Source organism: Budorcas taxicolor, chromosome 6, assembly GCF_023091745.1.
Source record: "Budorcas taxicolor isolate Tak-1 chromosome 6, Takin1.1, whole genome shotgun sequence".
Lineage (NCBI taxonomy): Eukaryota > Metazoa > Chordata > Mammalia > Artiodactyla > Bovidae > Budorcas > Budorcas taxicolor.
Window position 1 is genome coordinate 116,759,433 of NC_068915.1, and position 9,196 is coordinate 116,768,628.

Below are 9,196 nucleotides of genomic sequence, written 5' to 3' on the forward strand. Positions count from 1 at the left end.
ATGTCACTGGGAAGAACAGGCCTGGTCTTGTGGGGCTTAAAGCGTCTGCCTCTAATACGGGAGACCTGGGAAGATCCCGTGGAGGAGGAAATGGCAACCCACTCCAGTATTCTTGCCTGGAGAATCCCCTGGACGGAGGAGCCTGGTGGGCTACAGTCCACGGGATCTCAGAGTCGGACACGACTGAGCGACTTCACTTAACTTGTGGGGCTTGCGGAGGGCGGCCCTGCCCTGGCCCACGCCTGCTCCTGCAGGCGCTTACAGGCCCAGCTCCTGCCCCAGCTCTCCTACAGGCCATGGAATCTGCCACGAGCCCAGGGAACTCGGGTGCAGACACCACCTCCCTGGGGACCCTCCAGCTGTCCCCACCAGCCTTACTCCCAAGACGCTTTTCAGGGAGCCCTGCCCACCCAGTTCTGGGGTTCCTGAGCTGGAGGCATGGGGGCGTGCTGGCCCTGCTGGCACCTTACCCCTGTCCCCCTGTGGCCCCACTTTGCCGTCAGCGCCATGAGGCTCAGCCCAGGATCTGGGTGCACTCTGGGGAGGCCCTCCTCCAGCCCCCAGGACCAGCCCTGGCCCCAGAGAGCACTGGCCCCCAATCCCAGAATGCTGCCCACGCAGTTCAGCCTGTGGAGGAGCAGGCCCAACACGGCTCCTCTGTGCCTGGACACACACAGGCGCCCAGAGCCCCCCTGGGGGCTCCCCTCCCTACACTACCCCCGTCTCCCGTCCAGGGGCTGCTGAGCCCAGCCCCCCTCCCTCCTTGGCCCAGCCCACGCTGGTGGGCTCTGGTCACTCGCTGTGTTAGGACTGGCTTTGGTTGTGTGGAAGAGAAAAGCTCAATGAACAGAAATTGAAGGAGACTATTTCTCCTGTGTGAGGGAGTGCTGGCCGTTGGAGGCCCTGGGCAGCTGTGACACCTTCCCAGAGTTCTGGGGGGACCAGCTTGGGGAACCTTCCCAGAGTTCTTGGGGCACCAGCTGTCTAGCTCTCCCGTTGCCCCATCCCGGCTGGGCTGGACCTCGTCCTCATGGACACACATGGAGGGTGAGGCTCCAGCCATCACGTCCACTTTCTAGGCACAAACAAGAGAGGAGAGGGGAGCAACCTCTTCCTTTAAGGAGCTTTCCAGAAGCCCTTGTAACAGCTGCTCAGATCTCATTGGCCAGAACTTGGTCACTTGACCACTCCTAGCCAAGGGAGGTTGGGAAATGTAGTATCTTAGGTGGTGAGACACCCACGCCCCCGCTGCCAACTGCCCCATGCCTGGTAAGAAGGGGAGTGGGCATGGGGGCTGTCAGCAGACCCACTCCCCCACAAAGCACCCTAGCAGCTTCACCTGTCTCCCTGCCCACCTGTTCTGCTTACCCCTGACCAGTGCTGTTCCGTCTGGGCGTGCTGGAGACAGCCCTACCGTCACAGCCACACGCTCAGGGGCACTCGCCCGGCCAGCCTGCTGTGCCCGCCGCCCCACTCCCCTGGCAGGCTCGTGCTCCCTGCCCGTCCTGCCACTCCGTTTCCACCCGGCCCCACGTCACCTCTGGCTGCCTGAAGCGCGGCCTTCTTTCGGAGCCAAAGCTCCAGACTGTCCCTGTGGGCCACCCTCCCGCCGGGGCAGGCAGCCTGTCCCGCTCCTTCCTTCTCAGGGCCCTGGCACCCCCGCTCATCCTGCTGAGCTGAGGGGGGGGCCCCATCTCACTTCCTGCCCAGGACCCCCTCAGTACTGCTGCCCCGGCCCAGGCACTCCTGTCCTCATCCCCATGGGCCCCTCTCCTCCAGCAGCGAGGTTCTCGTGTGCTGCCTAGCCCTGCCCACGCCAGTGGCGCAGCTCGACACTCAGCAGCTGGTGCCCCTGCCACCCCACCCCCAGTTCCCCACTTTTGACCACATGCCCTTGCTCCTGGGCAGCCAGCGTGACCTACCACACCCCACCCTGGGGTGGCCCCTGGCTGGGCCACTGAAATGCCAACTCAGCTCAGAGGGACCGTCCCTGGCCACCTGCGGCTTTCTGGAGGGCGTGCTGTTTCCATGGGGAAGGGCAAGGCTGGACGGACAAAGTGGGCGGCCTGGGGGCGGGCAGGGGAGTAACAGGAACGCAGGGACTGTCACTCGGGGGAGGGGGTGCAGGGCTGAGCACACAGGTTGCGGGGGACGACTGCAGGTGCCCTGCCCCACCCCACCCCTTCAGTGGGGTGGTGGCCCCCTCTGGAGCAGCCCCCGCCAGGCAGCGACCACCCTCTCTCTTGCCAGGACACAGAGCTGATGGTAGCTGGGTGCTGATCCCTGGGAGAGAGACCGCCTTTGCTGCTTTCTGGGCAGCTGGACCTCCCAGGGGGTTAGGTTTGGCCAAGCTGACATGAGCAGTGTGTGCTGCTGGAGGAGCTCCCGAGGGGGCCCCTCACAGGAAATGGCTGAGGCTAAGGCACAGCCGCCTCTTCTGCAGACAACAGTGATGGCTGGGGCTCCAGCAGCCACTGTGGGCCAAGAGACAGTCTTGGGGATACAGGCCCTGTGCTCTGATGCTGGGGGGGGGGGTGGGGGTGAAGCCCAGTGGCTCCATGCAGTTTCCTCGCCAACCTGAACACCACCTTAGGACTTTCAGTTCAGTCGCTCAGTCGTGTCCTACTCTGCGACCCCATGAACTGCAGCACGCCAGGCCTCCCTGTCCATCACCAACTCCTGGAGTTCACTCAAACCCAAGTTCATTAAGTCGGTGATGCCATCCAGCCATCTCATCCTCTGTCATCCCTTTCTCCTCCTGCCCCCAATCCCTCCCAGCATCAGAGTCTTTTCCAATGAGTCAACTCTTCGCATCAGGTGACCAAAGTATTGGGATTTCCAGCTTCAACACCAGTCCTTCCAATGAACACCCAGGACTGATCTCCTTTAATATGGACTGGTTGGATCTCCTTGCAGTCCAGGGGACTCTCAAGAGTCTTCTCCACAGTTCAAAAGCATCAAATTCTTTGGCACTCAGCTTTCTTTAGAGTCCAACTCTCACATCCATACATGACCACAGGAAAAACCATAGCCTTGACTAGACGGACCTTAGTTGGCAAAGTAATGTCTTTGCTTTTTAATATGCTGTCTAGGTTGGTCATAACTTTTCTTCCAAGGAGTAAGCATCTTTTAATTTCATGGCTGCAATCACCATCTGCAGTGATTCTGGAGCCCCCCAAAAATAAAGTCTGACACTGTTTCCCCATCTATTTGCCAGGAAGTGATGGGACCAGATGCCATGATCTTACTTGTCTGAATGTTGAGCTTTAAGCCAACTTTTTCACTCTCCTCTTTCATCAAGAGGCTTTTTAGTTCCTCTTCACTTTCTGCCATAAGGGTGGTGTCATCTGCATATCTGAGGTGATTGATATTTCTCCCGGCAATCTTGATTCCAGCTTGTGTTTCTTCCAGTCCAGCGTTTCTCATGATGAACTCTGCACAGAAGTTAAATAAGCAGGGTGACAATATACAACCTTGATGTACTCCTTTTCCTATTTGGAACCAGTCTGTTGTTCCATGTCCAGTTCTAACTGTTGCTTCCTGACTTGCATATAGGTTTCTCAAGAGGCAGGTCAGGTGGTCTGGTATTCCCATCTCTTTCAGAATTTTCCACAGTTTCTTGTGATCCACACAGTCAAAGGCTTTGGCATAGTCAATAAAGCAGAAATAGATGTTTTTCTGGAACTCTCTTGCTTTTTTGATGATCCAGCGGATGTTGGCAATTTGATCTCTGGTTCCTCTGCCTTTTCTCACACCAGCTTGAGCACCTGGAAGTTCACGGTTCCCGTGTTGCTGGAGCCTGGCTTGGAGGATTTGGAGCATGACTTCAGCAGCGCGTGAGACGAGTGCCACTGTGCGGCAGTCTGAGCGCGCTTCGGCACTGCCTTTCTTTGGGGCCGGGGCGCGCTGTGTCCGGGGCTCTGCCACTGCGCTGCCCCGCCCGGTGCTGCCAACTCTGGCTCCCGCCCCTCTGCTGCTCCCTGGACTGGCAGCCAGTCTTCCCTGGGCCAGGGGGCGGCACCGGGCCACCCCACACCCCACAGCAGCCCCACGGCCTCAGGAACGTAAGACGAAGGAGCCACGGAAGGCCGGTTAAATTCAGCTACACTAAAAAAAAAGTCTACATGGCCCAAACAATGTGGGCAAAATCAGAAGATGAAATTAGGTGCATTTGCAACGCATCATGTACAGCTTGACTTCTCACTGAATAAAGCGTCCCCACAGTTTAGTAAGAACCCCATAAACTAACAGAAAAATGAACAAAGGGTATGGAATACAATTCCCAGAAAAGGATAAGCAACGAATGCTTTAACATATGGAAAATGCTTGCTCTCACTCCTAAGAGAAACATCAATCACAACTATAAGCGACTTTCTCATGGAGCAAAGATCAAAACAGTCATGAAGTGAGAGCCAAGTCACAGCCAGCATCTGGCTGGGAGAACACTGAAGGTATGCCCAACACACCCACACACACTCCCACACACACGCACACACTCCCGCACACACACACGCCCACGCACACTTGCAGGCACTCATGCACACGCACCCCACACACGCACACCCATGCACACACAGCTAGTCGGCAAAACCACGAGACTCATTGGATCAAAGCATTTGAGGAAACCTACGGAGCTGATCAGGAAGCTGCCAGGCCAGGACTCACACAGCCAAGCACAACACGTGCAGATTCACCCGACTGGTACAGGAAACCCACCGAACAAACACCTGGCAACAATCCGGGGGACGGGAGGACCTTCCAGAGTCGCCACATCCTATTACTTGAAAAAGAAAGAGACACAAGGGCCAGGGAAGCAGGGCCCATACACAGAGGGACAAAGTGGCTGACAGAAACTTCTGGAATAAGCCCAGATGCTAAACTTACTAGACAAGTACTTTAAATCAGTTCCTGTATGTTCATGCCTAAAGAATGAAATTATAAGAGTGATGTTGTACCAATAGAATATCCATAACAAGAAACAAATTAAGGAAGAAAACAAAGTAGACGTTTTCTGGACTGAAAAAGCACAGTCACAAAAATGGAAAGCTCCCTAGAGCCACTCAGCACCAGACTGCGGTTGGCGGGAGAGAGAGTCTAGGCCCCAGGAGAGAGGCCAGCAGCTCCAGCCTGAGAGACAGAGAAAGAACGAAGGAAAGCAGGCCTGAGAGGCCAGCGCGAGCACGTGATGGGAGTCCTAGGGGAGGAAGGAGGGGCAGGGCAGAAAGAATCTTTGGAGAAACAATGGGCAAAAACCTTCCAAGTTTAAAGAGAAACTACCTCTACAAGCAAGAAGCTCAGCAAAGCCCCAGCAGCACAGACAATGAGTCCCTGACTAGACAGGCTGCAGTTAACAGCAGGACGGTGAAGGCGGAGCGTCTTGAAAGCAGAGGAGAACCCAGCTCACTGTGCAGAGGCTTCTTTCTCTCAAAGGCTGACAGCTGCCTTCTCGCCTGGGACCCTGGAGCCTAGGAAGCAGTGACATGACATATTCAAAGTGTCGAAAGAGACGACGGTCACACCAAGAACCCCACAGCCAGCAAAACTGCTCAGAAGGAAGAGGGAATCAAGACATCCCCAAAGAGACAACGGTCACACCAAGAATCTCACATCCAGCAAAACTGCGCAGAATGAAGGGAGAATGAAGACATCCCCAAAGAGACAGGAGCAAAGACAGCTCATGGCTGGCAGATTCAGAGCCTCAGGGAGACACCCAGGGCACTGGGAAAGGCAGCCCCGGGGCGGCAACACAGTGCAGACATGCCTATGAGCCTTTTCCTTTCCTACGGAGTTACACAGCAGCTACATAAAGCGATAATCACAGACCTGTGTTGATGGGCTGACAGCCTGTAAGATGCCACTTGTATGATAAGAACAGTGGAAAGGAGCTGGGAAGAAGCGCGCTCTAAGGGAGCAGCTCTGTAGCCACTGAAGTCCAGTCGGCATTAATCCACACTCGCGAGCATTAAAGTTGTTCAGCGTAATCCTCAATGCAACCACTGAAAAAATTACCTACAAATAATGAAAGGCACGAGGGAATTAAAGTATTACAAGGGAATTAAACATTTATTTAACACACAGGAATTAGTAACAGAGAAAGAAAGGTTTAAAAGACATGTAGAAAAAAGGAAAAATGGCAGGCACAAATCTCATCAGTAATTATCTTATAGGGAAATAGATTACATGCTCCACTCCAGCAACAGAGCTGGCGGCACGGACTAAGGAGCATGAGCACACACACGCCGCCCATCAGCAAGACTCCAGGGTCGGAGGCGGCAAGAGGGGCGGGTGGGAGGAGGATGTGCCCCGCGAGCAACAGGAGGCGCGCTCACGCCACCCACGACAGGCGCGAGGCAGACGCTGTCACTGAGGCAGAGTAGGCTGTGCTCCGAGACAGAAGGCCAGGCTCTCAGGAAGAAGTTCCAGATATGAACATACATGCACTCAGCAACCAAGCCCTATAGCGCACGGAGCAGAAGCTGACAGAGAAGGGAGAGACAGATGGCTTCAATGGCTGGAGCTCTCAATACCCACTTTCAACACTGAGTCTAACAGCTGGGGTAAAGGTCAGCAGGAAAAGAAGGCCTGAGCAGCGCGAGACAGCAGCCAGGCCCACAGGCTCCAGGCAACACCCGCCGCCAGGAGAGCCCACGGGCCGCAAACCCTGAAGAACCGGAACCACACAAGACGTGCTCTTCGGCTCAATGAAATCAGAAATCAAGAGACATGAGGAAACTCGGGAAATTCACAAGCATGCAGGCGTTAAACAAACTCCGAAATAAACAATGAGCGAAGGGAGAAATCACAAGAGAAGTCTGAAAACACTTCAAGAATAAACAAACATGAATACACAATATGCTAAAACGTACAGGATGGAGCTAAAGCAGCGCTTGGGTGACGCTTTATACCCATCAACATCTACACTAAAAAGCAGGCCTCAGAACAATAAGCTAAATCCCCACTGAAGAAAGCACGGCAAAACCGAAAAATTATAAACGCAAAGCAACCCAAGGAGGTAAAGGGTAGAGTGGAGATTAACCAAGCAAAAAATGAAAACAACAGAGGACAACTTCGAACACATCAACACGACTGACAATTCTTTAGCTAGACTAACCAAGAAAACAGAGAGAAGACGCAAATTTCCACCATCAGGGATGACAGAACAGACGGTGCAACCAGCCTTGTTTTTGTTGTTCCGTCACCAAGTTGTGTCCAACTCCAGGCGACCCCATGGACTGCAGCACGCCAGGCTCCTGTCCCTCACCATCTCCCGGAGTTTGCCCAAGTTCATGTCCACTGAGTCGGTGATGCCATCCAACCATCTCATCCTCTGTCGTCCCCTTCTCCTGCCCTCAATCTTTCCCAGCGTCAGGGTCTTTTCCAATGAGTCAGCCCTTGGCATCAGGTGGCCGAAGTATTGGAGTTTCAGCTTCAGCATCATTCCTTCCAAAGAAATCCCAGAGCCGATCTCCTTCAGAATGGACTGGTTGGATCTCCTTGCAGTCCAAGGGACTCTCAAGAGTCTTCCCCAACACCACAAAAGCATCAATTCTTCAGCGCTCAGCCTTCTTCACAGTCCAACTCTCACATCCATACATGACCACGGGAAAAACCATAGCCTTGACTAGACGGACCCTGGTCGGCAAAGTAGTGTCTCTGCTTTTGAATATACTATCTAGGTTGCTCATAACTTTTCTTCCAAGGAGTAAGCGTCTTTTAATTTCATGGCTGCAGTCACCATCTGCAGTGATTTTGGAGCCCCCCAAAAATAAAGTCTGACACTGTTTCCCCATCTATTTGCCAGGAAGTGATGGGACCAGATGCCATGATCTTACTTGTCTGAATGTTGAGCTTTAAGCCAACTTTTTCACTCTCCTCTTTCATCAAGAGGCTTTTTAGTTCCTCTTCACTTTCTGCCATAAGGGTGGTGTCATCTGCATATCTGAGGTGATTGATATTTCTCCCGGCAATCTTGATTCCAGCTTGTGTTTCTTCCAGTCCAGCGTTTCTCATGATGTACTCTGCACAGAAGTTAAATAAGCAGGGTGACAATATACAGCCTTGACGTACTCCTTTTCCTATTTGGAACCAGTCTGTTGTTCCATGTCCACTTCTAACTGTTGCTTCCTGACCTGCATACAGATTTCTCAAGAGGCAGGTCAGATGTCTGGTATTCCCATCTCTTTCAGAATTTTCCACAGTTTATTGTGATCCACACAGACAAAGGCTTTGGCATAGTCAATAAAGCAGAAATAGATGTTTTTCTGGAACTCTCTTGCTTTTTCCATGATCCAGCGGATGTTGGCAATTTGATCTCTGGTTCCTCTGCCTTTTCTAAAACCAGCTTGAACATCAGGGAGTTCACAGTTCATGTTTTGCCGAAGCCTGGCTTGGAGAATTTTGAGCATGACTTTACTAGCGTGAGATGAGTGCAATTGTGCGGTAGTTTGAGCATTCTTTGGCATTGCCTTTCTTTGGGATTGGAATGGAAACTGACCTTTTCCAGTCCTGTGGCCACTGCTGAGTTTTCCAAACTTGCTGGCGTATTGAGTGCAGCACTTTCACAGCATCATCTTTCAGGATTTGAAACAGCTCCACTGGAATTCCATCACCGCCACTAGCTTTGTTTTTAGTGATGCTTTCTAAGGCCCACTTGACTTCACATTCCAGGATGTCTGGCTCTAGGTGAGTGATCACACCATCATGATTATCTGGGTCATGAAGATCCTTTTTTGTAGAGTTCTTCTGTGTATTCTTGCCATCTCTTCTTAATATCTTCTGCTTCTGTTAGGTTCAGACCATTTCTGTCCTTTATCGAGCCCATCTTTGCATGAAGTGTTCCCTTGGTATCTCTAATTTTCTTGAAGAGATCTCTAGTCTTTCCCATTCTGTTCTTTTCCTCTATTTCTCTGCATTGATCGCTGAGGAAGGCTTTCTTATCTCTTCTTGCTAGTCTTTGGAACTCTGCATTCAGATGCTTATATCTTTCCTTGTCTCCTTTGCTTTTTGCCTCTCTTCTTTTCACAGCTATTTGTAAGGCCTCCCTAGACAGCCATTTTGCTTTTTTGCATTTCTTTTCCGTGGGGATGGTCTTGATTCCTGTCTCCTGTACAATGTCACGAACCTCATTCCATAGTTCATCAGGCACTCTATCTATCAGATCTAGGCCCTTAAATCTATTTCTCACTTCCACTGTATA